The following is a 6,000-nucleotide window of genomic DNA, read 5'->3' as shown; positions in this document are numbered from 1 at the left end:
AAACAGTAGTTTACGACCACATATGGGGTGTTTTTGCAAACTACAGAATCAGGGCAACCCATTTTGAGTGTTGTTTGGCAGTTAACCCTTGTTTTACTCCTGGAAAAAATTGATTATATTGGAAAGTTTTCCAAAAAATAGAAATTTCAAAATTGTTTCTCCATCTGCCATTAACTCTTGTGGAACACCTAAAGGGTTAACAAAGTTTGTAAACCCAGTTTTGAATACCTTGAGGGGTGTACTTTCTAAGATGGAGTCACTTTTTTGAAATTTCTATTCTAGGGGTGCAACAGGGGGCTTCAAATGGGACATGGTATAAACAAAACCAGTCCTGCCAAATCTGCCTTCCAAAACCCATATGGTGTTCCCCTCCTTCTATGTGCTACCGTTCGGCCAAACAGTAGTTTACGACCACATATGGGGTGTTTTTGCAAACTACAGAATCAGGGCAACCCATTTTGAGTGTTGTTTGGCAGTTAACCCTTGTTTTACTCCTGGAAAAAATTGATTATATTGGAAAATTTTCCAAAAAATATAAATTTCAAAATTGTTTCTCCATCTGCCATTAACTCTTGTGGAACACCTAAAGGGTTAACAAAGTTTGAAAAAACAGTTTTGAATACCTTGAGGGGTGTAGTTTCTAGAATGGGGTCATTTTTGGGAGGTTTCTATTATCTAAGCCTCACAATATGACTTCAAACCTGAACTGGTCCATAAAAAGTGGGATTTTGAAGATTTCTGAAAATTTCAAAATTTGCTTCTAAACTTCTAAGCCTTGTAACATCCCCAAAAAATAAAATATCATTCCCAAAACAATTCAAGCATGAAGTAGACATATGGGGAATGTAAAGTCATCACAATTTTTGGGGGTATTACTATGTATTACAGAGGTAGAGAAACTGAAAATTTGAAATTTGCAAATTTTTCAAAATTTACGGTAAAAATTGTATTTTTTTATGCAAAAAAATTAACTTTTTTGACCCAATTTTAGCAGTGTCATGAAGTACAATATGTGACGAAAAAACAATCTCAGAACGGCCTGGGTAAGTCAAAGTGTTTTAAAGTTATGAGCACTTAAAGTGACACTGGTCAGATTTGCAAAAAATGGCCTGGTCCTTAAGGTGAAAATGAGCCCGGTCCTTAAGGGGTTAAGGGTGTGCACACTTATGCAACCATATTATTTTATTCTTATATTTTTTTCTTCCCTCTACCTAAAAGATTTCAGTTTGTTTTTCAATTGAGGTGTACAGTTTATAGGTCACATTAAAGGTGGAAAAAGTTCTGAAATGATTTATCTTTGTCTCATTTTTTTTACATCACAGAAACCTGACATTTTAACAGGGGTGTGTACACTTTTTATATCCACTGTATATGTGGTACCAGCACCACCTAGGGGGGAATAGATGTAATGACCCACTCCTCTGAAACAGCCTGTTATAAGGAATTTACAGCTATATACAGAAATACATTAGGCATATACAGAAGTTTGAAGTGCCCACGACTATCACTGATTGGGACACTGCACCTACATTTATTCCAGTGGAATCAGGGGCATACAATGAAATCATTGGGCCCCATAGCAAGAATTTTAGTTGGGCCCCCATGCCCCATTTATAGCACATCTCAATACCCATTCCTGGCCTCTCCCTTTGCTCCATGAACTGTGCATGTTCCTGCATGTTATATTGCGTGCCATCAGTGCCAGACTGGGATTACAAAACAGGCCTGGCTGTTATAATAGATGCAGTGTGTACAGGTATATAGTATATACAGCAGTGTATTGATATGTGAGATATAAGGTATAATAGATGCAGTGTGTACAGGTATATAGTATATATAGCAGTGTATTGATATGTGAGGTATAATAGATGCAGTGTGTACATGTATATAGTATATATAGCAGTGTATTGATATGTAAGGTATGAGGTATAATCAGGGCTGGGACAAGGCCATTTGGTGCCCAGGGCGAAGATGGCAAACTGCGCCCCCCCCCCCCCCCCCCCCCCCCGTTTTTAAGAAAGAATCAATGTTGTTTCAAAACAAGAATATACTTAAAGCAATAGAACAAAGGACTGTGGGACTTTGAAAGTCACAGACACTATAAAGTTCCCCCCCATCATCATGTGCCAGTATAAAGTCCCCCCCATCATCATGTGCCAGTTTTGTAATAAGCCCCCCCCAATGTGCCAGTAACACTATTGTAAAAAAAAACAAAAAAAAAACACTTATACTTACCTAAGTGTCAGCGATGCGATGCAGCCTCTTCCTGTGTCCCACGCTGTAATGTAAGGCTCAGGCGGCACGATGACGTCATTGCGCCGGCCTCTGATAGGCTGCCGGCCTAGTGCCTGCAGCCAGGGGCGTACATAAAAATCACTGGGCCCCATAGCAGGAATCTAAATTGGGCCCCCATTCCCCTTTTATAGCCCCTCCCTTTGTTCCATGAACTATTCTTGCTGCTGCGTTTTATAATTTATGCCATCAGGGCCGGAATGGGATTACAAAACAGCCCTGGCACACAAAAGAGGTATAATAGATGCAGATGTATATTATATACAGCAGTGTACAGTTATGTGAGGTACGCGGTATAATAGATGCAGTGTGTACAGGTATATAGTATATTCCCTAGTGTTCTGATATGTGAGGTACAGGGTATAATAGATGCAGTGTGTACAGGTATATAGTATATACAGCAGTGTACTGATATGTGAGGTACGGGGTATAATATATGCAGTGTATACAGTATATACAGTAGTGTAATATGTGAGGTACGAGGTATAATAGATGCAGTGTGTACAGGTATATAGTAAATACAGCAGTGTATTGACACCTCGTACCTCACATATCAGTACACTGCTGTATATACTATATATCTGTACACACTGCATCTATTATACCTCGTACCTCACATATATAGTATATACAGAAGTGTACTGATATCTGTACACACAGCATCTATTATACCTCATACCTCACATATCAGTGCACTGCGGTATATACTATATATCTGTACATATTGCATGTATAATACTGTGTAATATATGCAGTGTGTGTGCATGTATGTGTGTGTGTATATATATATATATATATATATATACAGAGCAGTGTATTGATGTGACACATAGAAGGTATAATACTGTAGATGCAGTGTTTATAGAAATATGTGGTCAGTTATGCATTATAGTCACTGTGAGGTACATGAGGTAGTGGTAACTGTCTGAAGTAGTATACATGAGTGAGCAATGAGTAAAAACAGGGCATGGGGGGGGGGGGGGGTAAATGATGAAAAGTGGAGGACCTCCTCTTACCTCTCCATTCCAGTCTGTATGGATCAATACAGAGCTGCTTGTGAACTTTTAATACTTGCTGTTAGGGGTTGAAGGACCTGTGATGATGTCATCACAGGTCCTGGCAGATGTACCTTTGAAACCTAGGAACTACACCATTTTTGGTGCAGTTCCTTTGCTAGATTCTGCAGGACCTGTGATGTTGAAGATGATGTCATCACAGGTCCTGGCAGATGCACTGTTCTAACCTGGGAACTACACTTTACACTGTGCAGTTCCCTTACAGGACCTGTGATGACATCATCAAAGGTCCTTTAGCTTTAGAAAGGTAAACAGGAGTAATTAGGGGGCGGGGCCTCTCCTCTACTTCGGTGCCTGCCTGCAGCCTATCAGAGGAAAGGGAAGGGACACGCCTCTCCCTCCCCTGCACCTCCGCTGGCACAGACAGTTTACAATGGAGATGAGCGCAATGGAAGCGCTCATCTCCCTGTGCCCGGCGGCGGCTGCTCACTTGGGGGGGGGGTCATTTTAGTTGGGGGGGCACATGGGGGGGCACAGCATGATGTAGGGGGGGCCGTGGCCCCCTCTGGCCCCCCCCTGGCGACGCCACTGCTGCTGGCACTTCACCTGCGCCCCCCTCCTGTCCGCAAATGGTAGCGCCCAGGGCACCCGCTCCTTCGGCCCCTGCCTTGTACCGGCCCTGGGTATAATAGATGCAGTGTGTACAGGTATATAGTATATATAGCAGTGTATTGATATGTGAGGTATAAAAGATGCAGTGTGTACAGGTAATTTATCAAACTGGTGCAAAGTAGAACTGGCTTAGTTGCCCATAACAGCCAATCAGATTCCACCAATGCCTTTGGAAAATGAAAGGTGGAATCTGATTGGTTGCTATTGGCAACTAAGCCAGTTCTACGTTACACCAGTTTGATAAATGACCCCATATATATCTGTACAGACTGCATCCATTCTACCTTGTACCTAAAATACCAATACACTGCTTTATATACTATAGCTATATATACACTGCATCTATTATACCTCACATATCCATACACTGCTGTATATACTATATATCCGTACACACTACATCTATTCTACCTTGCGCCTCACATATCTGTACACCACTGTATATTATATATTTATGTACACACTGTGTACCTTGTACCTTGTAAAATTCAGATAAAAGTGGAGGACCTCCTCTTACCACTTCATTACAGTCTCTATGGATCATTGCAGAGCTCATTGTCAACTTCTGGTCCTTGCTTTTAGGGGTTGAAGGACCTGTGATGATGTCATCACAGGTCTTGGCAGATGCACCTTTGTAACCTGGGAATTTTATCATTCTTGGTGCAGTTCCTTTGCTAGATCCTGCAGGACCTGTGATGCTGAAGATGATTTTATCACAGGTCCTGCACTGTTCTAAACTGGGAACTATATTATATTATATACTATGTTACTATGTTACTATGTTACTCTGTGCAGTCCCCTTACAGGACCTGTGATGACATCATCAAAGGTCCTTTAGCTTTCTCCACTGACAATTGGAATTCCTGGCTGAAGCTGGACAGGAGCCAGTATTGAAGGCTATTAGGGGGCAGGGCAGGGCACTGACCCCTTCTCCAGGGGCCTCATAGCATCTGTGTGGTCTGCTGTATGGGAGGTAGGTACATCACTGTGTGGAACAGTAGACAGCATCTGCATCCAGTAAGCTATAATGACCCTTAGATATTACAACCTCTGTATAGGGTGGCCACTGGCTTCACCCCAGACCGCACTAACTACGCCCCGAACTGATAAACTACGCCCACCTCAGTGAAGCCACGCCCGCATAGCCAGCCAAGATAAAAATGGGGGGAGGAGAGGGAAGGTGAACTGGGGTCAGCCGGGGTGCTTTTCTCCCCCTCAGTCAGCCACAGGGAGCCATGTCTGCAGCTCTAGTGACTGACTGGGGGTGAGAGAAGCTTCCGTTAGTTGCTGCAGCTCACACTCAGACAGCGCAGTGCTGCTGTCTGAGCGTGAGCTACTGAAAGGGTGGACATCCCTGTGTCTGTCCAGGCCCTGCTATGGGCGGAGGACAGGAGCCAGAAAACAGGACGTCTGGCCACCCTACCTCTGTAGCAAGACTTTCCACTGTCACCTAAACATAAAGATCGTTTTCAAATGCACCCCCGATGTAGTGCTTTCATTTCCCCGATTTCCCTCGAAATAGTTGGCTGTATACTTATAGGCCTAGTTAAGAAAATAGCAGGTACAATCACACCTCCAAAACAACATGGAGGGAGAATAGCAGCGTCGTGTGCAGCACGCTGTGGCAAATTTTATAATACTAAGCCTCGCCTCTAACTCCGCCCAATGCACAAAGTTTTTCTTCCAGTTGATTCTTCGCATATTGGAAAATTTCAGCCGATTCCCATTATAGTTATTGGGGCCAGACAGTGACGTTCTAGCTTCCGGCAATACCGGCATGCAGAGACACTCAGCAGGCTTTTCCCCGCCGGAACAGCCTGCTGAATTACTCGCGCTAGTGTGAAAATAGCCTTAGGCTAGTTTCACACTAGCGGCAGGGGACTCCGGCAGGCTGTCCCGGCGGGTGAACAGCTTGTCAGATCCGTCCTGCTGCTAGTTCACGTATGCCCCCGGACTGCCGGTCCGTCCCCATTGACTATAATGGGGAGGGGGCGGAGTTGCGGCGGCAGCACAGCAGCGC

The sequence above is a fragment of the Bufo bufo genome, chromosome 8, assembly GCF_905171765.1.
Source record: "Bufo bufo chromosome 8, aBufBuf1.1, whole genome shotgun sequence".
NCBI classification, from domain to species: Eukaryota; Metazoa; Chordata; class Amphibia; order Anura; family Bufonidae; genus Bufo; species Bufo bufo.
The sequence above is the reverse complement of the archived record's forward strand: the minus strand, read 5'-3'. Positions refer to the sequence as shown.